Consider the following 17,203-nt stretch of genomic DNA (forward strand, 5'->3'; position numbering starts at 1 on the left):
CTCGTTTACCTAAGAGAGGCATGCCCTTCCTGTTCAACACCCTGAGAGAGAACATGTGCATTTTAAAATGACAAAGGGATGTCGTCCTCACAGGCAGATGGACACGGGACACCGAGTTTCATCACACATCAGTGAAAGAGGTAGTGTTGACGGCAAAGAAGGAATCTAAATTTAAACCTAGACGATCCACCTGGAAAACTTGTCAGAAATGTGTGTGTGAATGTGTGTGTACCCACTCTTTAAATCTTTGACTTCTTGGACCATCTCAAGGTGGTAAAAAGCAAGAAGGAGGGCGCTTTTTCAGCGAGTGTGATGGAGGTGGCCAAAGGTTGAGGATGGACTGATAAACGGACTAATTTGATGATTTAAAAATGGGAAAAACAACGATGCAAAAGTCCACTTCTGATTAAAAACTGCAGAGGACGAAATACACATGTGAGATCTCAACCCTAACCCAATTGACACTTCAGACTGACACCCCTTCTCCAAAACCTTGAATGTATATTAACTGCAGTTTTGTCACGCCCCTGGGATTTTCCCCATGTTTTTAGTCTTATGTTTTAATGCCATGTCAAGCTTAAGTTAAGTGTCTTTCATGTCAAGTCTTTTGTTTTGTCAAAATTATATTCAAGTATTTAAGATCCGATTTATTGGTCAATGCATACACACGAAATTTGTCCTCCGCTTTTAACCCATCCAGGTTGGCACCTGTTGACACACACATGCACATGCACTCACACTCACACGCCAACCAGGAGCGGTGGGCAGCCATGAAGCGCCCGGGGAGCATTGGGGGGGTACGTTGCCTTGCTCATGCCGTGACAAGGAGGTGGACTGACACACCCCTCCAGGTATCAGTTGCACCAATCGTTTTTTGAGTGGCGAGAGTGGGAATTGAACCGCCAACCTTACGGTTATTGGACGACCGACTATAACCACTGAGCCACAGCCACCACATTTCCCACAGTTTACGTTTTTCGATATCCGGCTCAGCCGCGCCTTTTGTTTAACTTTTGTTTCTTGTGAATAAACCCAGTTTCTTGTCTTACACCTCTGAGTCCGCATCCGTGCCCTGCCTACCCACCAGTTTATCCAACGCAATATGATGGAAGGTCATAAGCTGTATATATCAAGATATTAAAGCCTGTATTGTAATTTGTTTCTGACTTGTAAGTCACTTTGGATAAAGGCATCTGCAAAATGAATGTAATATAATGATTAATGCCCAGAGACATGAATTAACAGCTCTTTTGTGCAAGTGGACATGAAAATAACAGCATGAATGAACATAGTCTGAAGGTATGTCTTGACATTGTCATCGTAGGAGAGACAACAGTCTCTCTAAACTTGATTCCTTGTGAAACTTTATTCTTATTTTCAGTCACCCTTTACTTCTGCTTCCAGTCAGGTGAGGCATCAGAAAACCAAGGCAGCTTGGTCAGCCTTATTTCTAACAGGTTTTTCTTTCTTCCTGTTTTCCAAGGTAATATATGGAGAAAAGAAGATGACTCTCAAGACTTTTGTACAGTCTCGTCCCTTTTATTTGTCATGGAAATATAATCCAAAGCAAAAAAGAAAGAAAATGCATACCTTCTCTTTCTCACTCCCTGTCCTCTCTCACGAAGCCCTTTCTATTGATCCACGCTTCCAAACAGAGTCCTTCAGAAGCCAAGACTAACAAGTATTCTGTCTCTCAGTTTTGTTTTATTTGTTTATTCTGCATTTGAGGTTTATTTTGTGACAGATTCAAGCTATTCCAGTCTACAGCTAATTTGGTTATTGTGCCTTTAAGAGAATCTAGTGATTTTGAGTTTATTGTTAACCCTACACTGCCCTCTGGTGGCGTATGTTGGAAGCAAGAAGTCCGCTAAGTGGGAGCGATAAAGTGCAGCAGAGTCCCCAAAACATGTCGCTCGGTCGAGTCTGCCGTTTTCCTCACCTTTTGCGCTTGTCAAAGGCATAATCTGTAAGTTAAGTCATATATGCTTAATTAGGCATGTTTACTAGCTCTTTTATGTTGCGTTTGTGTTACTGAAGGCGGTACGCTATTCACTCAGTAAAGCTAATGTTATCATTTACCATTGTGGTTGCTATTCAAAGTGCGATGTATTGCTAATGTTAAGACCTCAGGTTGGTTATTGTACACACAGAAATAAGTGTGAATGTATGTTTTTACACTGAAACTGAACGTTGTTTATTGTGTTTCTTTTGTCACAGTTTTACAAGTAAAATGGATCAGTAAACTAAGAAATGCTCCACGAGTGGTTACTGAAGCCATATGTTTAGCTCGCTGCATAGGCTAAAGCTCTTAGCTGAGGGCAGAAGAGTAAAAAGATTACCTACACATCAAGTGCATCGTCGGGGTCCTGAGACTCTCCACGCCAGTGAAAGCAGACATGTCTAACCACGGAGACACCCCACCACTCTCCCAGCTAGAAGTCAGATCAAAGTGCAGCTCAGCTTCATCACGCCGGTCATCAGCCAGCCTTGCTGCAGCAAAAGCACGAGCCGACGCCGAAGCCGCCAGCACCAGAGCAGAGTACGCCAAGCGCCAAATAGACATGGAGGTCGAAACGGCACGCATTGAGATGGAAAAGACTCGGCTGGTAGCTACTATGAACGCCCTGAAGCAAGAGGGAGAGGCTAAAGCAGCGCTCGCAGCAGCAAGGGTCCTTGAGGCTGCAGTTTTGGACCAAACAGAGTTGGAAGAGCCGCCAGAGGTTCCTGCTACAACAGCCATGGCTGCCAGCCGCACACACGAATATGTAAACACTCACTTTCATAATGTTGCTAATATGGAAGATGAGACAAAGCCTGATAAAGAACAAAAGTGGGACATAAATAACATCAAAAATGTCGAGCCAAGCGGGCCAACAGTTGCATGTGAATACACGCCCAGCTATCAACCTATCAGACAACCCAAGCCACCGCCATTCCATTCCCCCAGCTACATTGGAGCATATACTGTCCCATCTCCATCTTTGCGCCAACAAACTGATGTATCAGACCTCGCTGTGCTCCTCTCACGTCGTGACCTCCTGACAGCAGGACTCACAGTGTTTGATAACAGGCCAGAGACCTATGTAGCATGGAAATCTATGTTTCACAACGCCACTGTAGATTTGAACTTGAAGTGCTGCGAAGAGCTTGATTTACTTACCAAATGGCTGAGCGGTGAGTCCCTCCAGCATGCTCTGAGGATTAGAGCCGTTCACGTTAGCAACCCCAGAGCAGGTCTTGAACGTTTATGGCAAAGGCTCGACAGAAATTATGGTTCACCAGAAGCGATCGAGGCTTCGCTGTTCAGTCGCCTGGAAAGTTTTCCCAAAGTTGGCTATAAAGACAGTCACCTCCTGCAAGAGCTTGCAGACCTTCTCCAAGAGCTTGAGGCGGCAAAAGATGAAGGGTATTTACCAGGCCTCAGCTTTCTCGATTCTTCAAGAGGAATAAACCCTATTGTGGAAAAGCTCCCTGGTGGCCTGCAGGAGGCTTGGGTCAAAGTAGGGTCAAGATATAAAAAAGATCACAAAGCTCACTACCCACCTTTCTCCTATTTTGTCCAGTTTGTCAACAACCACGCTGAAATGAGAACAGACCCCAGCTTCATCCTGCAAAGCTGTGGCCCTGCACACATGAAAGCAGAAAGGACACTAGTGAGACCAACACGGTTCAAAGTTCCCGTCACAACGAACAAAACACAGGTTGGCGCAGCTAACAATGAACCAAAAGCTCCCCCTCTCGACCCCAATAAACAGTGTCCAGTACACAAGAAACCACATTCTCTCGCCAAATGTAGAGGATTCAGAATGAAGACATTGGATGAGAGGAGAGGTCTGCTTAAGGAGCTGTCAATCTGCTACAAGTGTCTCTCATCAACAGAACACAGGGCTAAAAACTGTAAAGCTGTTATTCACTGTGTGGAGTGCAACAGTGATTCACACACTTCCGCCATGCATGCTGGGCCACCCCCATGGACAGATATAGGCACCCTACCATTGGCCCATGGCGGGGAGCCAGATACCCCAAGCCTCACAGTGACCACATCTAGCTGCACTGAGGTATGTGGACAAGGACTACAGGGAAAGTCATGTTCTAAAATTTGCCTGGTGAATGTGTACCCCTGCTCAGCCCCCAATGAGAAAAGGAAAATGTACGCGATCTTAGATGATCAGAGTAATGTGTCATTAGCTCGGTCCCCCTTTTTTGACATGTTTAACCTGCATGGTGAGGCCCTCCCATACACAATGAAAACATGCTCAGGAACAGTGAACACACAAGGGCGCAGAGCTCATGGCTTTGCCATCGAGGGCATAAACAGAAAAGTGTCAATAACACTACCTATACTCACTGAATGTAATCAGATCCCAGACAACAGAAGTGAGATACCCACCCCTGAAGCTGCAGCCGCACAGCCTCACCTCTCTCACGTAGCCACACAAATACCGCCACTTGATCCATCAGCTGACATTCTTCTCCTGCTGGGCAGAGATGTGATTCAGGCTCACAAGGTTCGCCGCCAGATAAACGGCACAAACGAGGCTCCTTACGCCCAACAGCTTGATCTTGGCTGGGTAATTATTGGAGATGTCTGCCTCTCAGGAGCCCACAGACCCACAGTGAACTCTTACAAGACAAACATACTTGATAACGGCCGGCCCAGTTTCCTCTCTCCCTGTGAAAACAGAATCTACACAAAGGTAAAGTTCACAGAAGACAACCCCCTTTTTGAGAGCATGCAACCCAAAGATGAGCTGAGCAAACACATCTTTAAACAAACAGCAGATGATGACAAACTGGCACTCTCTGCAGAAGATGAGTCGTTCCTGAATGTTATGCACCATGGCTTTGTTAAAGATGAGGCAAATAACTGGGTAGCTCCCCTCCCGTTTCGTCATCCCCGACTCCGCTTGCCTAACAATAGAGAGCAGGCACTCACCCGCCTCATGTCTCTACGTAAAACACTCAAGAGAAAGCCGGAAATGAAAGAACATTTCGTGGAGTTTATGAAAAGGACATTCAGCAAAGGACACGCAGAAAAGGCCCCTCCTCTTAAACCCCACCAAGAACGTTGGTATCTCCCAAGCTTTGGCATTTACCACCCACAAAAGCCAGGTAAAATCCGAATTGTATTCGATTCAAGTGCCCAGTGTGGAAATGTGTCTCTTAATCAAGTGCTGCTTAAAGGCCCAGATCTTAACAACAGTCTTGTAGGTGCACTTCTCCGTTTCAGAGGTGAACCATACGCTGTGATGGCTGATGTGGAGCAGATGTTTCACAACTTTATGGTCAGGGAGGACCATCGTGATTACCTGCGCTTCCTCTGGTTCCGAAACCACGACCTGGATGGAGAAGTGGAAGAGTTTCGAATGACAGTGCACGTGTTTGGAAACTGTCCATCTCCCTCAGTCGCCATTTATGGACTCAAGAGAACCGCTATGGAGGGAGAGAGTGAGTACGGCAGTGATGTGAGGAAATTCGTTGAGCACCATTTTTATGTAGATGACGGGCTAAAGTCATTCGCCTCTGAGGACGAGGCAATCGACATCCTCATCAGAGCACAAAAAATGCTGGCTCAGTCCAACATCCGTCTCCACAAGATATCGTCCAACAGTCCTGTAGTCACCAGTGCCTTCCCGGGTGAGGATCTCGCCACAGGTCTGCAGGGACTTGAGCTTGGACAGCATGCCCCGCCCATGCAACACAGCCTCGGACTGGGCTGGAACTTATCCACAGACCAGTTCTCCTTTCGAGTGGAGATCAATGATAAGCCCTTCACCAAGCGTGGCGTGTTATCAGTCGTTAACAGTTTATACGACCCGCTTGGGTTCGCTGTGCCAGTCAGCATTGAAGGACGCTCCATCTTGAGAGAGATCTCCAAAGACATCAGTGAATGGGATACTCCACTGCCTAAGGAGCAACAGGACAAGTGGCAGAAATGGAAAGACTCCCTAAAGCACCTGGGTCAGCTCAAGATCTCCCGTATGTATACATCCATCTCACTGTCCAAAGCACAGAGAAAGGAAATGCATGTGTTTTGTGATGCATCCACAAAAGCAGTCGGGGCTGTCGCCTACCTGAAACTCACCACTGCTGATGGACATAGTGACAGGGGCTTTATCCTCGGCAAAGCCAGGCTAGCTCCAAAACCAGACATCACCATTCCCAGGTTAGAGCTGTGTGCCGCAGTGCTGGCTGTCGAAGTAGCAGACATGGTCCAAGAAGAGCTCGACTTTACATTCGATGAAGTAAACTTCTACACAGATTCTAAAGTAGTACTGGGCTACATTTTCAATGACAAGAGACGCTTTTATGTGTATGTACATAATCGTGTAGAACGCATCAGGCGCTCCACTCAGGCCCACCAATGGCATTATGTGCCCACACATTTAAACCCAGCTGACCACGCCACACGTGGACTGCCTGCTGAGCATCTTTCCCACTCTACATGGCTCAGCGGGCCTCCCTTCCTTGCTGACTCAAGCCAAGGTCAAACACAGGAAATGCCCTTTGACCTCATTAATCCTAAACATGACACTGAACTGCGTCCAGAGGTTGTATCCTGTGCTACCTCCCTGTCAAAAGGCACACTCGGAACTGCAAGGTTCGAAAGATTCTCCAGCTGGAGTCGTCTGTTAAATACCATCGCCAGGCTGCTCCACATCGTCGCATGTTTTAAGGCTGCCACTGGGAGCAGATGCCATGGATGGCACAAGTGTGACAAGAACATCACTGAAGAACAGCTCCAGCAGGCCAAAGCCATCATCATTCGTGCAGTGCAAAGTGACGTGTATGCAGATGACATCAGGCACGTAGAACGCGGTGAGTCTGTCCTCAAGCAAAGCCCACTTAGCAAACTGAACCCAGTCATGGACACTAACATGGTCCTCCGTGTTGGAGGTCGGCTGACAAAGGCTCAACTCACAGCAGACGAAACACACCCCATACTCCTCCCCAGTAAACACCACGTCACTCAGCTCATAATCAGACACTTTCATTCACAAGTACGCCACCAGGGCAGACACTTCTCTGAAGGTGCCATCAGAGCTGCGGGTTTCTGGATAGTGGGCGGGAAAAGAGCCGTCAGCAGTGTTGTCTTTAACTGTGTTACATGTCGCAGATTAAGAGGCAAACAACAAGAACAAATCATGTCAGACCTGCCAGAAGACAGAATGTGCACAGACCCTCCTTTTACATGTGTCGGCCTAGATGTGTTTGGCCCTTGGCCCGTCACAGTCAGGAAAACACGTGCAGGTCAGGCAGAAGCCAAGAGATGGGCGGTAATCTTCACATGCATGAGTACTCGTGCCATCCACATTGAAGTAATAGAGTCAATGGACACTTCGTCATTCATTAATGCACTGCGACGTTTCTTCGCCATCAGAGGTGCTGCCAAGCTGCTCAGATCAGACTGTGGTACAAATTTTGTGAGTGCTTGCAGAGAACTTCAAATTGACAAAAGAGGCTGTCACAACGGCCAAATCAACACTTATCTTGGAAATAGTGGTTGCGAGTGGCACTTTAATCCCCCACACGCCTCCCACATGGCTGGATCATGGGAGCGCATGATCGGCGTCAGTCGGCGGATTCTAGATGCAATGCTGCTGCAGCATGGAAAGGCCAAGCTCACACATGAAGTGCTGGTGACATTCATGTCGGAAGTGACTGCTATTGTTAATGCAAGGCCGCTTACAGCAGTTTCCACTGACCCGGAGCATCCTGAGATTCTCACTCCTGCCATGCTGCTCACGCAGAAAGCAGCCACACCTCCAGTCATCCCAGGCCACTTTGATGACCGTGACCTGTTCAGAGCACAATGGAGACGTGTACAGTATCTGGCCAATGTCTTCTGGGGGCGATGGAAGAGGGAATTCCTCAGTGGACTACAACCTCGTCGCAAGTGGAGAACACCTAAACCCAACCTACAAGTAGGAGATGTCGTCCTGCTCAAGGAGGGGCAAGAGCACAGGAACAACTGGCCTCTTGGTGTTGTGGCAAAGACCTTTCCTAGCCAGGATGAAAGGGTAAGGAAGATCCAGGTCAAGATAACCCGCAGCGGCGAACAGAGACTGTATTTGAGACCTATCAGTGAGGTCATCCTGCTTGTGCCGAGGAATCACGCCTAAAAGACTCCTCATATCCTTTGAAAACAGTGGGTGTGGGTTAGTATGACATCCTGCTGATGTCAGACGGGGAGTATTCTGTCTCTCAGTTTTGTTTTATTTGTTTATTCTGCATTTGAGGTTTATTTTGTGACAGATTCAAGCTATTCCAGTCTACAGCTAATTTGGTTATTGTGCCTTTAAGAGAATCTAGTGATTTTGAGTTTATTGTTAACCCTACACTGCCCTCTGGTGGCGTATGTTGGAAGCAAGAAGTCCGCTAAGTGGGAGCGATAAAGTGCAGCAGAGTCCCCAAAACATGTCGCTCGGTCGAGTCTGCCGTTTTCCTCACCTTTTGCGCTTGTCAAAGGCATAATCTGTAAGTTAAGTCATATATGCTTAATTAGGCATGTTTACTAGCTCTTTTATGTTGCGTTTGTGTTACTGAAGGCGGTACGCTATTCACTCAGTAAAGCTAATGTTATCATTTACCATTGTGGTTGCTATTCAAAGTGCGATGTATTGCTAATGTTAAGACCTCAGGTTGGTTATTGTACACACAGAAATAAGTGTGAATGTATGTTTTTACACTGAAACTGAACGTTGTTTATTGTGTTTCTTTTGTCACAGTTTTACAAGTAAAATGGATCAGTAAACTAAGAAATGCTCCACGAGTGGTTACTGAAGCCATATGTTTAGCTCGCTGCATAGGCTAAAGCTCTTAGCTGAGGGCAGAAGAACAAGACTATAGAATGTAGGCCTCTTTCGGCACAGCCAGAGCAGAATGGCGGGAAATTTGCCATCATTGTGCTTTTGCAAGTCACAAAGGGAACCATATATACACAAGTACGAATAGGAAATAGAGTAATTACAGAGAGAAACAAATCCATAGAGCGTAAAAAACAGGACAAGACACACAAACAACAATGAACAAACGACAAAACCAAACAGCATGTCTGTGTTTTCTCCTCTCCTATTGTTGGTAAAGTGAGTTGAGAGCCATGTGCATTTCTGACCTAACTGACGTTCATATCAAAATGCACATTATCAACCAGCAATTAAGCTTTTAGGGGGGAAAGAGCCACAACAACAACCAGCGAGCAACATGCGATTTGAAAACATGAAACTGACATAGGTCACAAATATCAGCTGGAGGACCATTCAGCGGTCCAGATATTATCAGGAGCTCACTATCTGGAGAGTCAAGTCCATGAAGGCATTCCCGATATGCACCATTAAAATGTGTGCGGACCTTTGAAAGCAAGAAAGTCTTGAGAAAATATAGAGAACTCCCACTTATAAGATATCAGCAGATATCACTTTGCTAACTCGCGTGCACTCAGAAGAGCAAGCAAACCCCTGAGCTAATTAGTACTGAGATTTCGAGGTTGGCAGGGACTGCGGCAACTTTTTCCAAAGCGAAAAACACATCCGAAGATCGAGATGCGCCATCTAAGAAGAGAGAAAGTGTCTGTGTGTGAGCATTTCAATCCCCTTAAATAGACATCATCAGATGCAGAAAGAGAGGGAGAGGACATAGGGGTGAACATGACAGGAGGTGAGGGGAAATCAGGCATCCGCTGGAGGGAGATAATTAACAAATCTGAGCGTGCGCGAGGTGGTGAAATGTCAGGTTTTTTTCCCTCCTATGCTTGTGTGTCAGTGTGTGCACGCGCCTTCTTGTGGGAGTTTTGCTGTGCAGGGGACAGATGGTGCCACAAAACACCGAATGCTGACGGTCTCTGTCTGAAACGAGCAGCAAGCATGCCCACAGCATCCCTGAGCTTTGTGCACCTGGATGACATTGTGAGTACAGCGGGGCTCATGCGTGGGTTTGTGTGTGTGTGTGTGTGTGTGTGTGTGTGCGCAGCGGTGCCTTTACATGCGCCTCCTCCAAAAAACTCATTCAAAATGATTATATCAGACAGTGTGAGGCAGTTATCCATCTAACAATGGATCGCTGTGAGAGAGATATAGGACCACACTGCTGCAACAACCCATAACTACAAGGCTATCAATACCAACACGGCAGGGAAAATCAGCTCTTGTATACTTTCAATCAATATTTTCGCTTTGCACAATATAGATTGCACATTATTGATATTGTACCATCACACGAAGACTGGCACCAATCAGTGTGTCCAATCACGAATTTACACAGTTTATGTTCTATACAACTTAACCTAAAAAAGAACTGATTCGGGCCTGAAATGGAGATGATGCGTGTCTTTTACATCATTTGTGTTTGGATGTACTCACCACTGCCGTATGCTGTTATGATCTTCGCCTGGATGAGATCTCCTATGGGTGAGCGGCTGCGGTTTTTGGTTTAAGTCGCGTCTGCTCTGGAGACCCTTTCTTTAGATAAGAAGAACTCAAACATCTGACTTGGAGTTTTTAGCCTGAAATAAACAGCAAAAAACAACATCTTGATTTGAACTTTGATTTCAACAAGAATTTTATCCCACTATAGTAGCGAGCGAAAACGAAACGAAAATGATGTCAGTATTAGGGAAATTTGAAGAGCTTTCTGATCACTAAGCTCCAATATGAACCCAGTTCACGTGTTCTATACATTTTTAACACCAACTGTAATGTAGCTGTTAAACTCTGTGGATGGCAAAATATGTTGTCCTGAACAATCTACTATACAGACTGATATGATACTTATAACGTTGTATACCAGTGATACTCACTATTTTTTTCACAAGAGCCACATTGGCAGAGCAAAATCAAGGGAAGAGCCACTTTCATGACAACATACTAAGTCCCCTTTTGCAAATATGAATTTCTACATAAGACATCCTATAAAAAAAAAGAAACAACACAGCCATAACATTTTCAATTCAGACCATATTTTCCTTAATACTGGGATGAGCAGAAGCTGGCATGCATGTCCTTGACTTTCTTCATGTTGTATTTGTAGTTTGTTGTTGTAATCATAGTGAGAGATTCAAGATGAGCATGGTTTTTGTGCTGGTTTTTGCCCTTTTTTAATTAAAAACCGATCCATTGTGCCTGCATCTCGCGCTGGCTAAAGGAGCTAGCGTGCACTGCGGTCAAGTGTGATGGTGGTTTACGCGGGCTGCGTTGCCAGGTTTAACAGTCCCCCCTTTAGGAAACACCATTAAGCCTTAATTAATACGTAATAAAAATAATAAATACAACAAAAATGCAAACTTAAAAAAAATACTTAAAGGAGCACTAGGTAGCATTTTCACCTAAAATTATAGCCTTCAGGAGTTTAACAAAAGTTAAACAAGTCAATGGTAAGCAAATGAAGCCTGTCTCGCTCCCAGCAGGGGTCTGTATGCTGAAAATCCCATATGTAACTTCGGCAGGAGCGACCCGCTTCTGAAGTGTCGTGATGCGCGAGAAGAGTCGTTTGTGTTTACGGCACTTAGCTAGGTACTGTATGCTAGCTGTAGTTGTAGCTATGTGTTCGCTTGCGTTGAAGAGCCAACACCAAGCGTTTCATATTCTGCCTTTCACAGACTGAATATGAAACGTTCGATGTTGGTACTTCCCATCTTTGTGAAATTTCTCCAAGCGTGATCTTGTTCATCTACCATAGTGATCTGCGTTTTAGATCGTAAAGAGTCAGGTGATGACGATGCTCTAATTCCCCCCTGAGTTCGAGACGTAGCCTAGCTTCAGAAATACACGGACTGACCTGATTAGAATAAGAATGGCGTTTTGATCCGAACAAGAATTGTTATCTACAAATGAAAATGGATTCATTTGTGATTGTATTCGGAATAGTGTAGAGCTAGTCTGCGTTTATTGCGGCGTGTGTTGGTAGTGCCTGCGCACATCTGTCTAAGATGTAACTTTTGTAAGTGTCTGCTAATACAAAGGAATCACTCCACGAATACACCATGATGAGGGAAGAATCCCATTCAAGATCAGCAACAGTCCATCCATCCATACATCCATACATCCATACATCCATTATCTTCCGCTTGTCCGGGGATCGGGTCGCGGGGACAGCAGCCTGAGCAGAGAAACGACGAGCTGTCCCCGGCCACTTCCTCCAGCAACAGGATTATAGCGTATTATCTTGAGTTCTCTCTTCAGAAAATCTCTGATTATAGTATCTTACGTAGGCAGTCTACACTTGTGAATCAGATGACCTAACTGCACTGACTAAATAACACAACGGCAGCATTCGCCACGATGGTTAGCTAGTGGGTGTGTACAGGTGGGCATTTTTACGACAGTGTAGAATTTCAGTTTGACCAATAGAGATCGCTATACTGCCGCTAAACTACCTTGTATCCCTTTAATACTGTGCAGAATTCGCTGTATGTTATTTGAAAAAAATGTATTGTTATTGTTACCATATTGTTATAAGCTACTATGCGAGTGCGAGCCACAACTAAAGCTTGAGGAGCCACATGTGGCTCGCGAGCCGCGCAATGAGTATCTCTGTTGTATACAATTATTTTTAGCAGATCGCCAATCCAGTAAAAGCCGGTGATTATATGTTGAAAATATGTGCATGTGCACACATAGCCTAGTTCTTATAAGTGGCCAGACCAAAACAGTGACAGGAGGGCCCCCGCTGGGTGTCCTTGCATTGTCTGTGCAAAAAAAACAAACAAAAAACATGGTCCAAGTTCTCCTGCCTTGCATAGAATACACGCTGGGTATTTGTGGTGATTAGGATTGTGATGCCTTGGGGCAATGTTCATTTTTACCATGTTCTCCACAGGAGTTTGGAGTTGTAAAATGCCAACAACTACAAATCTGCACTGAACCCATGGTACAGCTGGGGCTGTGACAATTAGGCCATGAAGCACATTTTTTTTTCGAGAAACAAAACAATTTTCCCCGCTGAAAGCGCTAAGTGAAGTATTTGTTACAGTCAATGATGCGGGAAACGTTGCAGCGTGTTTGCAAAGTACCTCACACAAAAGCATAAATGTCAACCTCTGGGCAGTATGAAAAGAATACGAAAAAAAATCAAAAAGTTACAAGGTCTTAATTCTCTGGAGGCCATGAATGACTGCAAAATTCATTGAAATTCAATTCAATCAGGAGATCACGTCTCACTTGCGTAGCTCGTGCTTGGGTCTGCAATTCTTTTTCCTTTTTTATGTGATGTTTAAATCATCAAGCATTGTCTTTTGTATATAACACTTTATTTTTTATTTTTCAAAAACAGAACAAACACTACACAGAGTTGGTGTGGTTATGTTACAAACTGAAATGTGAAAAAATAAAAACAAAAAAAAAGAAAGAAAGAAAAAAAAGGAGGGGAGGGAATAGTTAAATACATAAAACTGACAGGCACTATTTCCAGTTGAAAGTAAGCTCTCCTTTGAGAAGGTCAGAGCGTAGATCACCGGGCAGGTAGTCCATCAAGGGTCGCCACAAAGCTTTAAAGTTTTCAGTGTTACCACTTAATTTTGCACTTAACCTCTCCATTGGAATAGCTCCAAATATTTCCCTATACCACTGAGTTACCATAGGAGGTTTTTCACAAATCCAGTTTCGCAGAATACATTTCCGACCCAAGAATAGTAATTTGTTAGTGAGCAGGAGTTTTTTTTCCCTTTTATTTTTTTGTCTGGGGGTGGCAGCCCCAATAGACACTGCCCAGAATCTTTACAAATTCTCATCTTTAGAATCGCACTTATCTCTTTGGTTACACATTTCCAGAACCTGGATATAACAGGGCATTTCCAAAAATAATGAATATATGTTCCAATACCCGTCTTACATTTAGGACATATCGGTGACCAGTTGGGATTAGAAAATATGGTGTCCTGTGTTGTCTATGGATGATCTTATATTGAATTTCCTTAAATTTATTACTCAAAAACAAAGAATGGGATAGCTTAAAACAGTTCTCCCAAACCTCCTTCTCATAGGCCTTCCCGAGATCCTCTTCCCAATATTTCAGGACATTCCCAACACCCTGACTGTCACACCCTTGTAAGACATTATAGAATCTCGAAAAAGAACCTTTGTTTAAAGCTGCAGTCTGCAGGATTTGTTGTTGTCATACGTAAAGTCCTAATTTTTGGCATTTTAAGAGTTAACATGATCTATCAGAACGCTTGAAGTTGAAAACGGAAGTTGACTCACCTGTCATTTGCGATCATGGAAGACACAGTAAGTAGACTAGCCGTAATGAAGTTCAATAGTCTAGATAAATAAGCGTGGGGACGAGCCTACCTTGTATCGCGCGTGCACAATTGGTGATTGACAGGCAGCAGAGCCCAGCTCGTAACCTGATTGGTTACCTTTTACCGGTCCGGTCTGCAATTTTGTAAACAAACCTGCTGGCTTTGGAGGGACCTAGCGGGACATATAGGGGACCTAGAGAACTCTTTTTTTTTTTGTATTGGGGTATTTAATGTGCTACTTTCAGAATCCCCAGACAGTTCCAGGCATTATGCTTGAAAAAGAGTTGCAGACTGCAGCTTTAAGGTAAACTTGATAAGGAATTTTTCTATAGGTAAGCATTGTCTTTTTGACAAAGTAAATGGTATTTTGAATTATGTCTATAATGTTTTTTTCAACAAACACGAAGAAGTACACTCAAAGCTGTGGTTGTTCTGTTTGTGCTCTGTATACTTGCATTTACTTATTAAAGACATTTGTTGATTCCTTAGCCTACTTCACTTTTTCTTCAATATCTTTCCCCTATTTTTACAGTTACTTGTTGTTGGCATTAGGAAAACTACATAATACAGAACCAGCCGAGATCCCTGCATTGCGCCTTGAACCTGCCGGTTATCACAAGAGGCCACCATCAAAAGCAGCCAAGCTAAGAGTCACAAGGGCTCAAAGCAACTGGAGCTGAGAGCAGGAGTAAAATACAAGGTTGTGTCACACTCACTCGTGTGCATTGGAAATGGAATATTTAGTCAGGTTAAGTCAGTATATTTCAGTATAATATTAAGTCAGGGCTTCAGGTGGCTCTGAATTTAAAGCGGGCGTGATTCTGTCATTGAAATCGCTGTATGGGCTTCGGGAAAGTTCAAGAAATAATTTCTGAGAGGATGGTCTTTTGTTCTCTTGTGAATAAAAAGCTGTTTTTTTGTGTGTTTTGCAAATCATTTCATTCTGATTTAATTGACATTTTATAAAGTATCCCAATTTTTGGGGAATTTGGGTTGTATTCTAGTGCAGTACAGAATCCCGAATGTGAAGATACTCGCAGAGAAAACCCAAAACAATTCAGAATGAAAGATAAAGTAATGTTTTTAGCTGGAACATCAGATAAGAAGGAAGATAGATTTTAGCCAACAGCAGACAGACTACCAGGGAGGGTATGATTGAGAGGCTGGAAAACAAATGACACACTCCCAAACACACAACAAACACCCAGGCTCTTATGCAAACACTTCATTTCACTCGTGCAGCTTATGCCTAATTGCTAGCATTTTAAAGATGTAATTAAAGTCAATCAATAGCAATTATTCAGTCAACCTGAAAGATGTTTCCTATAAAAAAAAGCTCAATTAAATCTTAAAAACTATTCATATAACGCCCATAGCTCTTATAATCAATACTTGACACCTTATTTACGTGTTGTAATTCCCATTAAGTTGCCAAGCACAAAACACTCCACATCAAAGGTTGAAGAAAAACCCATTCCATCTCAATCAAAGTGTGTCAGTTTTGACCACAACAGGCCATTTTAAAGTTTAATGAACTGCTGTAATAATAATTGAAATAGCTTTAGGAAAACAGCAAGTTTGAAAAGCCCCTCCAGTTTTACAACCACATAAATTTGAAGCACTCAAAGTAATCTATAAAAAAGGCCTTAATTAGCCCAACCTTGTGCTTAATGACCTGTCAGTTCCTGTGCCAAAATGACTAATTACACTGATGCAGTTCAAAAGTCTTGCAGCTCTGCTCGTTCCCAAGACCCGTAAATCATCAGTGATTGATCATACAGCAGAGTTTGTCTACCACTGCTGCGGAAATGATCATCAATTGGTGCAAGCATCCCATGAGTTTTTACAAGCCTGTTACTACACTTATACACATACAGTAAAAAGTTAGCCAAGTTTTATGGCAAAGCTGTCAAACACATTACCATTCTGATACTTCCAAAAGCCCAACATCATAAAAATTCTTTCTAAAGTGTGAGAATTCGGGAAATATGGCTAAAGCAGATCCACTGGTCCATCCATATTGAGAGGAATTAGTTGGGGTGGTTCTGGCTCTTGATAAGGATGCCTGCTTTTAAAAGTCAGTGGGCACTGCCAGCTGGATTGAGGCCCATGGCTGACTAAGAGTTCACTTTATGGATGTGCTGGCTGTGCTCCTCCTGTCGCTATTGGGGCACTGAAATGGACTTAACTCACTTTAATGAGACAATGGACTTTGATTTAGTTCCAACTTACATGAAGCTATTGCATACGTTCAGTAAGGAAAATCTGCTCCCTCATGTCTACCCTCTTCCCCTGGGGTTTGGACTTTTCCCCCAACTGCAATGAGTCCCTTCCACTTTCCTTCGCTGTAAAACTTCCTCCATATTCTTTCCGCCTGTTACTTTTAAACCCAAAGAGTTTGACCCCTTTTTATTAAAACGTTTTTCTGTGTCCTCACCCGTCTTTTGAGCAACCCGCCTCCTCCCATCTCTGTCTCTTCCTGATACCCGAGGGGCCTCTTCAGAAATCCCAACCACCTCCTAACCTCCTGCCACCAGCATGTAGAGGACGTTGCATGTTCATCTTCTAGACTGGTGAGTTATCTTTATCTGTACCTCAACAGCCTAATTTGCCATGCAAGCCTGGCCTTAAAGTCCATTATTTTTTCATTAGAATTCAGGATGACCCATGTAATTGGTTAGCCTGGCTGACGCGTCCACAATCTCGATGAGATGGTGGTCTGGGAACTAGGTGTGCATTTTCTCGTATTTGAGGCGTGGTTTACGAATGCCTGGAGCCGTTTATTGCGCGCTACGAATGTCTATCAAATGACGTCAGATTCTTCCCATGCTGCTTTGCGCGCGATTCATAGCCAATTGTATCACTTATACCAGATAACGACAGAAATTCGACGAGGAAGAAGAAAAAAAGTAAAATAAAAGTAAACTTGCGCTCTAAGCTACTTAAATTAACAACAAAGTAGGCCTATAT

General features: G+C 43.9%; 1 protein-coding gene across 1 annotated transcript in view; it reads right to left on the reverse strand.

Moving 5' to 3' along the window:
- Positions 1-17,203, reverse strand: part of htr2cl1 (5-hydroxytryptamine (serotonin) receptor 2C, G protein-coupled-like 1) — a 186,687-nt gene that overhangs the window by 91,767 nt on the left and 77,717 nt on the right. The window contains exon 3 of the mRNA XM_075451399.1: positions 10,359-10,501. The gene's annotated coding sequence lies outside the window, so the exon portion shown is untranslated. The remainder of the gene's footprint in view (positions 1-10,358; positions 10,502-17,203) is intronic.

Source organism: Odontesthes bonariensis, chromosome 19 (genome assembly GCF_027942865.1).
Source record: "Odontesthes bonariensis isolate fOdoBon6 chromosome 19, fOdoBon6.hap1, whole genome shotgun sequence".
Taxonomy (NCBI): Eukaryota; Metazoa; Chordata; class Actinopteri; order Atheriniformes; family Atherinopsidae; genus Odontesthes; species Odontesthes bonariensis.